This window comes from Heptranchias perlo, unplaced genomic scaffold, assembly GCF_035084215.1.
Source record: "Heptranchias perlo isolate sHepPer1 unplaced genomic scaffold, sHepPer1.hap1 HAP1_SCAFFOLD_466, whole genome shotgun sequence".
Lineage (NCBI taxonomy): Eukaryota > Metazoa > Chordata > Chondrichthyes > Hexanchiformes > Hexanchidae > Heptranchias > Heptranchias perlo.
The window spans coordinates 108,171-120,713 of record NW_027139480.1 but is presented as its reverse complement, the minus strand read 5'-3'; the positions used below and the strand labels follow the sequence as shown (position 1 = coordinate 120,713).

The following is a 12,543-nucleotide window of genomic DNA, read 5'->3' as shown; positions in this document are numbered from 1 at the left end:
TCTCTCTCTCGCTCTCACACTCGACTCCCTCTCTCTCTGACCAGTCTCTATCACTCGCTCTGTCCCTGTCTCTCCCTCTCTCCGTCCGTCTCTCCCTGTTTCTCTTTCTGTCTGTTTCTCTCCCTCTCTCTGTCCCTCTGTCGTTCTCTGTCACTCTCTCCGTGGTCTTTCACTGTCGTCCCCTTTGACTCTATTTCTCATTTTGTGTTCTCCTTATCTTCCGCTTGTCTCTGTCTCATCCTCTCTTCTTCTCTACCCTTCTACCCTCTCTGTCTTCTTCTATTCTCTCTGTTTCTCTCTTTCTCACCCTACTCTCTCTCTATCTCTGTCTCTCGTGATCTCTCTGTACTCTCTCTGTCTCCTTCCAACCTCTCTCTATCTCTCTTCCTCAACTTACTCTCCTCTTTTTCCTACTCTCTCTGTCTGTACCCTCTCTATCTCCTTCTACTCTGTCTTTCTCACGCCCTCTACTCTCTCTCTCTCTCTCCCCACCGCTCCTCTGTGAGATAAAAAATAATTGGCAATATATCTCGATGTGAAATGAAGAAACATTTTTCACCGAGGTTTATTATGAGGTTGAGTGCAATACCTAAAAGAACGGTGAAACCACATTCCATATGCACTTTCAAAAGGCAATTGGACATGTCATTGAAGAGGAATAATTTGCAGGGTGATGGGGAAATCGCTGGGGTGTAGGACTAAATTGGGCAGTTCTTTCAAAAAGCTAGCGCGGGCATGACGGGCCGAATATAGGCTAAGGTTTCAGAATTATGTGGACTGCACAGCTCAGAAACAGGCCATTCACCCCACAAGGTCCATGCCGGTGTTTATTCTATAAAACACCCCACGCCTATCCATCTTCATCTAACACCATCAACATGTCCATCTATTCCTCTGACATCTCTTTGAAACATATAAAATAGAATATAAGATTCTGAGGGGGCTTGACAGGATAGATCCGGAGAGATTGTTCCCCTGGCTGTCGAGTCCAGAAAAAGAAGAAATTGTCTTCAGATAAGGTGTGGGCCATGTAAGACTGAGATGAGGAGGAATTTATTCACTCAGAGGGATGTGAATCTTTGGAATTCTCCACCCAGAGGTCTGGGGATGCTCAGTCGTTGAGTATATTCAAGGCTGGAATTGATAGAATGTTGGGCTCTCGGTGAATCAAGCGATTTGTGGGTCGGGCGGGAAAGTGGAGTTGAGGTAGAAGATCAAGCATGATCTGATTGAATGGTGGACCAGGATCGAGGGACCGGATGGCCTACTCCTGCTCCCATTTTTTATGTTCATATGTTCTTTCTCTCTCATGTGTTTATCCATATTCCCCTTAAATGCATCTGTGCGATTCTTCTCAACTACCCTTTGTGGTAGCGAGTTTCACATTCTCACCAGTCTCTGGGTAAAGACGTTTTCACTGAATTCATTTTTCGATTCAATTCGATTAATCAGTGACTATCTTATAATAATGGCCCTTGGTTCTGGTCTCCCCTTCAAGTGGAAACATCTTCTCCAGATCCACCTGAACAAACACACCATTAATCTTAAAAACCTCTGTCACGTCACTCCTCAGTCTTCTCTTTTTGAGAGAAAAGAGCCTCAGCTTGTTCTCTCTTTCCTGACATGTGTAACCTCTCAGTTCCATGATATTGTTTCAGAGAACTGTCCAAGATGCATTCTAGAAATGTATTGCCTACGTGTCCCATTCTATGTGAAAATTAAAATCTCCGTTCATAACTACTTTGCCTTAGCTACGGGCTCCTCTGATCTCCGTATTTCTGTATTGGGTCAATACTTCCTGTTTGAAGTACTTTTTTCATTAATTGAAAGCTTTTTATGCCCCAGTTTATCTCATTTGGCTGTGATCTCCAGTGTGATCGAGCCGTCTATGGGTTCAGGCTCTGCACAGCAACTTGATTCTCTGATCTGGGACTGACAGCACACCCATTTTAATCAGGCACAGAATGATCCGGGACTGACAGCACACCCATTTCAAACAGGCACAGAATGATCCGGGACTGACAGCACAGCCCTTTTAAACAGACACAGAATGATCAGGGACAGAAAGCACATCCCTTTTAAACAGACACGTAATTGCTGAGCATTTCAAATCCGGCGAAGGTGAGAACGGATTAACTGCAGACATTTGACATTGTATTTGACAAATTTGAGACAGCCTTGTCGAGACGTGACTATATAGGTCAATGTATTCTAACACATGCGGCATATATGGGTTTTCAGAAGGAATTTGATAACGTGGCTCACAGGAGGCGTCAGCCGTTTGGTGTAAGAGCAAATATAGCCACCCGGATGGAATGTCGATAATGTGTATTTTTCTCCATTGTTGTTCACAGACCGAACACTGCGATCACTGAGTTCTGGACAAAGTCTGACGGTTACCAACTGATCCAGTTGACGAAATTCTACCGGGACAGACTAGAACCGGCAGTTGAAGAAGGGGTGGACGGAGTCAGTTCGTTGACAACATACGAGAGGCATTTCAGTGGACAAGAACATCGGGTAAGTGGGAGGGGAACAGGATGAGTTTGGATTATTTAAACATCACAAAACCAACAAGAAATCAGATCTTAGAATCAGAGAATGTAACAGAAGAGAAACAGACCAAACTGGAAAAAAATGGGTAAAACTGCAATTATTGTGAATCTGAAACAATGAAAGAAAGAGGTGAAAATACCCAGCGGATCGGTCAGTATCTGGACAAAGGACAGGGTGACGGTTCAGGTATAACTCTAGTGTGGACTGAAAACAAAGTGAAACAGATTTAGTGGAGCTGGGAAAAGGATAGAACGGAGGCGACAAACAGGAGTTAGAGGAAATTTCATGCGTTGACTGACCTGGAATCTATTTCAGGATATTGAGGAATTGAGAGATGACAAAAATTTCTGCGGAGTAAATGAGAGACATTTCAAGAACAAAAATATTAAAATGGTTAAAATGTCTAAGACCGAACACGGAAACTAATCAAACAAATAGTGGAGAGCGCGAAACCGAGGCCGTGTCTGGTTTTGTTCTGCCCCATTCATCACCGGGGGTTAATTCTGCCTTCAGCTGACAAACAATCCGGGCAGTGGAACTTGCGGTGGAGCGTCACTCCCCGGCAGAGCACTTTAGGAAATTGCATGCAATCAGCCCATAATATTCTGTCAATTACTTTTAATGGTATCGAAGTAAATGGAAGTGAAAATGTGACAGGGTGTGTAATGGACGGTCGATCTGACACCACCTGCTGAAGGTGGAAATCTCGTCCACCGAGTCATAGAAACATAGAAAAGATGAGCAGGAGTGAGCCTTTCGGCCCTTCGAGCCTGCTCCACCATTCAATATGATCATGGCTGATCGTCTATCTCAATACAATATTCCCGTTTGTCGAAGATTTAACAGTCCGCTTTTATGTTCCTTGCAAGTTCACTCTCATTCTCTATTTTCCCTCTTAATCAATCTCTTGACCCTTTTTTGCTCCGTTCTAAACTGTTCCCAATCCTCTGGCTTGCTGCATTTTCTGGCAAAATGTTATGATTCCACTTTGCATCGCATCCTAGCCATAACTTCTTCTGTTAGCCATGGTTGGGCCTCTTGTCCTTTTGTCTTTTTGTGCCAGAATGGAACATATAACTGTTGCAATTCATGCATTCGTTCCTCAAATGTTAGACATTGCCTATTCACCGTCATGCCTTTTAATGAAGGTCTCAAATCTATCATAGCCAACTCACTCCTCATAGCTTCGATTTAGTACCCTAGTTTCGGATTGCACTCCTTCACTTTCGATCTTAATGAAGAATTGTATCATGTTACGGTCACTCTCCTCTAAAGGACCCCGCACAACAATTTAATTAATTAACCCCTTCTCAATGCACCATACCCAATCTAGAATAGCCTGTTCCCGAATTGGCTTCTCAACATATTGGTTTGAAAAACCATCTCGTGCACACTCCAGGAAATAATGCTCCACAGTATTATTGCTAATTTGGTTTGGCCAGTATATATGCAGATGAAAGTCACCCATGATTAAGTGGGGATTGAGGGATATGGCGGAAAGATGTGTATAGGTGATTGAGGGATGTGGGAGGTAGTTGTGGATCGAGGTTATTTTTTAATGTGGGTAGTTGGGGTTGTGTGATACGGGGAGAAGTTGTACAGGTCGGGATTGAGGGATATGAGGATAATGTTGGTAGGTGGTGTTGACGGATATGGTGAGAGGGTGGGTAAGTGGTAATACTGGATAGAGTGAGAAGGCGGTTTGGTGTGTTTGAGTGATCTGTGGAGATGGTGCGTCGATGAGTTTGTGGGATACTGAGGGAAGGTAGTTACCTGGGGATTGTGGGCAATGCTGAGAAGTTGCGGAGGTGGGATTGAGAGATATGAGGCGAAGGTGCGGAGGTGTTGATTGAGGTATATTGTGATGTGGTTAGTTGGGATTGACTGACATGATGAGAAGTTGGGTAGATGGATTTGAGGGATTGGGACAACGTGAGTAGTTGGGGATTGAATGATATTGCGTGAAGGTGGTTAGGAGGGATATGGGTCGAAGCTTGGAAGGTGGGGTTTAGAGATTTGTTGAAAAGGTGCGTAGGTGAGTTTAGTCATTTGGTGAGTCGATGGATATGTGTAGCTTGAGGAATATTTGGAGAAGATGGGTAAGCATGAGTGAGGGACATTATTGAGAAGGCGGTTAGGTGGGGATTGAGCGTTATGGTGCACAGAAGTTTCGGTGGTGATTGAGAGATGTTTTGAGAATGTGGGTAGGTGGGGTTGAGTGTTATTGGGAGAAGGTGTGTAGCTGTGAATTGAGGGATATGGGTAGGTGTGTCGGCCCGATTGAGGGATATGGTGAGTAGTTGGGTGGTTGTGGATTGAGGGATATGGTGAGAAGTTGATTAGTGGGATTGAGGTATAAGGAGCTAATATGGGTTGGTGGGGATTGAAGGAATTGTTGTGAAGGTCGGTAGTTGGGGATTGAGGGATAAGTGGGGAAGGTGGGTCGGTGTGGATTGACGGATGAGATGAGAATGTGAGTAGGTGGGGTTGAGGGATATGTGTAGAAGGTGCTTAAGTAGGGAATAGTGAAATGATGGGATGGTGGGTGGTGGGGATTGTGGGATATTGTGAGAAGGTGGGTAGGTGGGGTTGAGGCATGTGGAGAGAAGGTGTGTAGGTGGGTATGTGCGATTGAGGGATATGGCGAGAGGTTGGGTGGGTGAGGATTGTGGTCTTTGGGGATGTGGATAGGAGTGTCGGAGGAATCTGGTCTGAAGATGGTAGGTGTGGATTGAGGAATATGGGGAGAAGATAGGTAGGTGTGAGTGAGGGATATGAGGAGAAGCTGGTTAGTTTGGGATTGAGGGATATGGTGGGAATGTGTGTTGGTTGGGATTGAGGGGTCTTATGAGAATGTGAGTAGGTAGGGTTGAGTGTTATGGGGAGAAGTTGTGTCGCTCTGGTTTGAGGGTTATGCGAGGTGTTTAGGTGGTATTGAGAGATATGGTGGGAAGTTGTGTCGGTGGGATTGAGGAATAAGGTGATAATGTTGGTAGGTGGGGATTGAGGTATTTGTTGGTAAGATCGGTCGGTGGCGATTGAGGGATACGGGGGATGATGGGTAGTTTGGAATTGAGGGATTTTGTATGAAGATGGGTAGGTCTAATTGAGTGAAATGGGGAGAAGGTGGGTAGGTGGGGTCGACGGATATGGTGAGGAGTTGTGTAAGTGTGATTGTGGGAAATGTTAATAAGGTGGGTAGGTTGTGATTGAGAGATATTGTGAGAAGGTGGTTAGGTGGGGTTGAGTGATCTTGGTAGAAGGTGAGTCGGAGGTAGTGAGAGGTATGGAGGTGAACTTTGGTAGCCGTTTGTGGGGTATATGTGGAGAAAGTGATTATGTGGAGTTTGAGTGAAATGTGGAGAATGTGTTTAAGTGGGGATTGATGGATATTGTGTGAATGTGTGTCGGTGGGGTTGAGTGATATGGGGAGAAATTCGGTCGGTGTGGTTGCTGGATATGGTCAGAAGGTGGTAAGTTTTTTTGAGGGATATTTTGAGAAGGTTTCGGTTGTTGTGTTGACTGATATGAGGAGAAGATCCGTAGGTGGGACTCTCTCCCACTTTCCCTGTCCCCCTCCCTCTACCCCTCTCTCCATTTGTGTGTCTCACTCTTCTCGCTTTCTACTCGTGCTCTCTCTCTACTCGCTCTCCCGACCCTCTCTCTCTCTCGGCCTCTCTCTCTCTCTGTCTGTCGCACTCTCCTCACTCTCTACTCGCTCTCACCCTCTACTCCATGTCTCTCCCACTTCCTCTCTCTCTCTCTCTCTCTGTTCACTCTTTGACACATCCCCATCCATTACTCTTTGTCTTCCGTTTCTCTGTCTCCCCTGTTTCTCTCTGTTTCTTTATCTGTCTGTCTCTTTCTTTCTCCCTCACCACCACCATCTCTCTGTCTGTATTATTCAGACTCTCACAGTCTGTCCGCCTCTCTCGCTGACAACCCCCGCCCCCCCTCACCCACACGCATATCCTCATATTCCCTCTCGGTGTCTCTCTGCCTCTCCACTGTGACTCCATCTTTCGTTCTTCACTCTTTCCCCTCACTCTCACCATCTACTCTCCAACTCTCTCCCTCTCCACCTCTCTCAATCACGAACTCTCTCCCTTTCTCTATATCTCACCTTCAATTTCACGCTTCCCCTTTACTCTTTCTCGTTGCCTCTGCCACTTTACTCTGTGAGACTACACTCTGTGCGAATACAGTCTCTGACCCAGCCCCATCTCTCTGTCTCTCTTTCTCCCTATCTCTCACCCTCTGACCATCCCCGTCTCATCCTCTCTCTATCTGTCCCTCCCTCTGTCTCTCTCCCTATACTCTTTAACTCTGTCTCTTTCTCTCTCCCTCTAACTCTTTCCCTCTGATTCTCTTTCTTTCCCGGTACTTACCCTCCACTCTCTTTCTCTCTCTCTTTCTGTCCGAGTCTCTCTGCGTCTACACTTCTATCTCTGTCTCTAATCGCTGTCTCTCTCTCTGTCTCCCTCAATCTACACTCTCTGATCCATCCCCGTCTCTCACTCTCTGTCTTCCTTTTTTCTCTGCCTCCCCTGTTTCTCTCTCTCTGTCTGTCTGTTTCTCCCTCTGTCTGTCCCTTTCTTCTCCCTCACCCGTCCTATTTCTCTGTCTCGATTATGCTTACCCTTACAATCTGCCTGTCGCTCTGCCACTCTCAATGTCGTCATTCTCCCTCTCTCTGTTTCTGTCTCCCGGTCTCTCTCCCTCTAATCTGTCTCTCATTCTCCACTCTCCGTCTCAACTCTCCATCTCCACTCTCCGTCTCCACTCTTCTTCTCCAACCTATGCCCGTCTCTCCCTTTCTCTCTTCCTCCCTCCGCCCTCTCTGTCTGTCTGTTTGTTCCTCTGTTTCTGTCTTTCATTCTTGCTCCCCCACCATCTCTCTGTCTCTATAATTCTGTCTCTCTCTCTGTCTCTCTCTCTCTTCTGATTCTCTGCCTCTCTATGCTATCTCTCTGTCACCCACTCCATCGCTCTCTCCCCACCCCCCCCCTCTGCGTCTCTCTCTCTGTCTCTCTCTCTTCCCCTCATCAATCTCCCCCTTTACCCGCGTCTCTCCCTCTCCGTCTGTCTCTGTTTCTGTCTCCCCAGTTTCTCTCATTCTCTTGCTCTCTCCTCTCTGTTTCTCTTTCTCTTTGTCCGCTGTCTGTTTCTCTTGTTCACTCTCCCCAACTATCTGTCTATGTCTTTATTTTTCTCTCTCCCTCCCACACCCCATTTCTCACTCGTTTTGCGTATGTCTCTCTTTCTCTTGCCCATTTCTTTGGAATATGAGGCATGGCAAATATCAACCACCTTCGTTTAAACTGTTCCCAGGACAGGTATAAAATGGGTCAGATATAAATGGGTCACTGTCACATCAAACACTCCCAGCGCAGGTGAAGTAGGGGTTAGATATAGAGTAAAGCTCCCTCTACACTGTCCCGTCAAACACTCCCAGGGCAGGTACAGGGTTAGAAACAGAGTAAAGCTCCCTCCACACTCTCCCATCAAACAGTCCTAGCGCAGGTGAAGTAGGGGTTATATATAGAGTAAAGCACCCTCTACGCTGTTCCATCAAACAATCCAAGAGCAGGTACAACACAGGTTAGATACAGAGTAAAGCTCCCTTCACACTGTCCCATCAAACACTCCCAGGGCTGTTACAACACAGGTGAGATACAGGTTAAAAGTCCCTCTGCACTCTCCCATGCTCTGTGTGTGGGTCTCTATCCCACACCGGGTGATATCTACTGACGGAGACCGGGATGGAGCCTGTGCCTTTCCCTGAGATCAATACCTTCCCCCATTCTCGCTCATTCTCCCTTCCATCGATGCTCTGCTCCAGTCTTTCAGTCCGATTGATGTTAAGATACAATTTGCTGTTATTGTCGACATTCTTCCTGGAACAAATCCATTGAAGCAGCAACAAGTGGCTGTTGTTCAGCTGCCAACAGCCCACAGGCATTTCCAAAACATCTCCTTCTGCCTCTATTTACTTATCCCTCTTCTCTTTCTCGATATTCTGTTCCTAAAACTCAATCTATTTCTCTGTCTGTCTCTGTCTGTCTCTCTCGTGCTCTCTCTCTCTCTCCCTCTACTCTCTGTTTCTCCCTTTACTCTCTCTCTTTCTCTTACCACGACATAGACTGTACAGCACAGAAACAAGCCACTCGTCCCAAAGAGTCCATGCCGTTGTTTATGCTACACATGATTCTCCTTTCACCCTTGTTCATCGAACCCAATCAACATATCCTTCGATTCCCTTTTCCCTCGTGTATTTATGTAGCTTCCCCTTAAAAGCATCTTTGCTCGTCGCCTCAACTCGTTTGTGGTAGCCAGTTGCTCACTCTCTCCACTCCCTGGGGAAAGGAGTGTCTCCTGAATTAATATTGGATTTATTAGTGACTATCTTAGATTTATAACCCCTAGTTCTGCTCCCTTCCGCGGGTGGAATCATCTTCTCTCCGTCTACCCTATCAAACCCTTCATTAAACTTAAAGACTTCTAGGACGTCACTCCTCAGTCTTCTCATTTCCAGAGAAAAGACATCCAGTTTGTTCTCTCCTCTGATCTCCGTATTTCTGTGTAGGGTCAATACTTCCTGTTTGAAGTATTTGTTTCATTAATTGAAAGCTTTTCATGCCCCAGTTCCACTCAGTGGGTTGTGATCTCCAGTGTGAACGAGCCGTCTACGGGTTTAGGCTCTGAACAGTAAATTGAGTCTTCGACCCAGGACTGACAGGACACTCTTTTTAAACAGGCGAAGAATGACCCGGGACTGACAGAACACCCCTTTTAAACTGGGGCAGATTGATCCGGGACTGACAGCGCACCCCTTTTAAACAGACTCAGAATGATCCGGGACTTACAGCACATCCCTTTTAAACAGATACCGAATGATCTGGGACTGACAGCACACCCCTTTTAAACAGGCACGGAATGATCCCGGGCTGACAGGACACCCCTTTTAAACAGGGACAGAATGATCCGGGACTGACAGCACCAACGTGAAAATGCTTCTCCGATGCTCTGTTCTGAGTGAATTTCCTTCCAAACTTTGCATTTATAATTCGCTCAAAAACAAAGAGCAGAAACTGCGCTCTTAATAAAAAGAAGGTTCACTACCTTAACAGGTATCGAACCCGCCATCTTTGTAATATCAATAGCACGCTTTAAACAACGGAGCTAATCGACCATGGCCGAACGATGGCTGTTGTGCTTTCATTTTACTTTGCATTGATGGCGTTCCCGGGAAACAAATCCTCTGCAGCTGCCAATCAAACAAACCGTTGGAGGGAACTTCCTGCATGCAACCAACCACAAGCAGTCTGCAGCTGTCAATCAACCCACATTTCCCCAGGGAGACTGCCTGCAGTCTGCAGTCTGCAGCTGTCAATCAATCCCCTGTCTTGCCCAGGGAGACAGACTGCAGTCTGCAGTCTGCAGCTGTCAATCATCCAGTCACCACAATCCACTCTATCTACTCCCGTCATAATTTCATGTACCTCAATTAAATCTCGTCTCAGCCTCCTTTGTTCCGAAGAAAACCAATTCTGTCCCACAGCTAAAATTATCCAGCCCTGGCGATATCCTCGTCAATTTCACCTGCCTCCCCTCTTGTGCAATCACACCTTTCCGGTAATGTGGTGATTTCCCCTCCCTGTGATGCTCTGATCCTTATTCTCTCTCGGACTCTCTCTCTCTCTCATTCTACTCTCTCTCTCTGTCATGTTTTTATCATTCGTTTTGTCGCCGTCTCACCCTCTCTCTGTTTGTCTCCCATGTTTCTCTCTCTCTCTCTCTGTTTCTCTGTCTGTCTGGCCCTCTGTCAGTTTCTCTCCCTCTCCCCAATGTCTTTCTCTGTCTTCCCCTCTGTCTCTGTTTCTCTTCTTGTGCTCACCTTCTCTCTCTCATTTGCGAACTAGGGGTGCAGAGGCTGTGATCAGCTCATTCAATGTGTTCAGAGTACAGGCTGGGGTCAGTGTGAAATTGTTTGTGTTTGGATAGTCCTGTTGCATCAGTGTGAAATTGTTTGTGTTTGGATATTACTGTTGCACCCCTAGTTCGCAAATGAGCTGCTCAGGATGTGCAAGGCCCACCAGTGGCCTGTGGTCCTGGAAGACTTTGCCATTGCTCGAGAGGGAAGCCTGCTTTTGGTTCTAAGTTGTGCCGCACCTCTGCCCCCACTTCTCATCCAACCTCGATTCCTGAACTAATTTTATTACCTTCCATCTTCAAGTGACATATACACCCTCTTCTTTATCCAGGAATTATACATGCCTCTGATTTGCTTCTCTCTGTAAATCTTCTGGACCTTGTTTTTCATCATTTTTGACAGTACGTCTCTCTAACTGAATCTGTTTGTTCATTTTCTAATTTGATCTGAAATGTTTGAATAGCTGGCAAGCAATACCTGCTATTCTGCCAAGCGTATTTCCACAAACAAAGATGAATCTAGGGAGCCGGAATTAACCTTGTGAACCTTCGTTTCACCTCCTCTCAGGCAACTTCTTAACTTAGAAAGAAGACAAGGACAGAGAGAGAAAGTGAGTAAGTGAAAGGCAGCTAGGAAACAGTGTCAGGTGGAAATAAGAGAGAGAGAGACTTAGAGAGAGCGAGAGAGAGAAGAGAGGGTAGGAGAGAGAGAATGAGGCAGAGAGATAGAAAGGAGGGAGGGAAGATACAGCAGCAGAGATGGAAAGGAAGAGAATGAGACAGAGATAGAAAGAGGAGAGAGAGACAGGAAATCGACAGAAGTGGCGAGAAACAACGAGGCAGAGAGAAGAAAGAGGGACGATACAGATGGAGTGAGGGGGAATTAGTGCGAGGCAAGAAGAGGGAACGTGAGATAGAGAAGAGAGGAAGGCAGGAAGTGTAAGAGAGACGAGGCAGAGTGAAATAAGCGAGAGGTAGAGAGAGAGGGATTGAGAGAAAGAAAACAGAATCCCCGTAAAGGTGAATGAAAGAGGGAGAACGAGGCAGGGAGTGACAGGGCGAGTGATAAATAAACAGAGGCAGAGAAATCAGAGGCAGAGAAAGAAAAGCATAGAGAGAAATAAAATAAGTCAAAGAGGGTAAGAATGAGATAAAACGAGACCGAGGGATTTGGCAGAGGCAGGGAGAGAGAGACAGAAGGTGGAACAGATTTTGTCCCTGCTTCCGTACACAGTTAAATATTTCTTATATTTTTTATTCTTCTATAACAAGAGCGCTGTTGGATTATAATCACAGATTTTGAACCCATAAAATTTTGCTCAATAAGTATTGATTTTGAGACAGTTACTGATGTCAGAGCAGGTTCATCCAGCAGCATCGAGTTATACTGCCAGCGACACATGGGTCTCTTGTCAATCGCCCTCTGCGTTGACACATCAAACTCTCCCAGGGCAGGTACAGCAAGGGTTAGAAGGAGTGTAAAGCTCCATTTACACTGCCCCCATCAAATACTCCCAGGGCAGGAACAGCACGGATTAGATACAGAATAAAGCTCCCTCTACACTGTCCCATCAAACATTCCCAGGGCAGGTACAGCACGGTTTAGATTCAGAGTAAAGCTCCCGCTTCAATGTCCGATCAAACAATCTGATGGGCCTGATGCAATGCGCGTCTCCTTCCAATCTTGAACCTTCAACGGTCAGAGTGCTGACACTCTGGGACACCTGTCTTATCTCAGTAACTTTCTGAATGTCTAATTAGGCACTTTCAGAGATTCCCTGCTGTGGTCTCCTCTTCCCATTACCTACAATTCCCACATCTTCCCGCAGCCTCATAAGACCCCTGAACACCTCGGACACAATGATCCAAAAGAGAAACAAGACACGGATATGAAGCTGTGATCAATGCAGTGAGATTTATTTCTGAGTACAGTCCATTATTCAGACAGCAGTAATACAGGGTCAGGGGTTGTGGGATCTACACAATCAAACAGAGCCTGCTCCCCGTGAACGAAGGTTTCAATCAGTGAGAACTTGGAGAGCTCGGGCTGGTGAG

General features: G+C 46.1%; 1 long non-coding RNA gene across 3 annotated transcripts in view; it reads left to right on the top strand.

Annotated features, from left to right (window-relative positions):
* The window catches only part of LOC137313312 (uncharacterized), a 77,187-nt gene that overhangs the window by 56,049 nt on the left and 8,595 nt on the right, over window positions 1-12,543 (top strand). For all 3 annotated transcript variants that reach the window (XR_010961024.1, XR_010961025.1, XR_010961026.1), the window contains exon 6: window positions 2,355-2,520. This is a non-coding gene — a long non-coding RNA (uncharacterized lncRNA). The remainder of the gene's footprint in view (window positions 1-2,354; window positions 2,521-12,543) is intronic.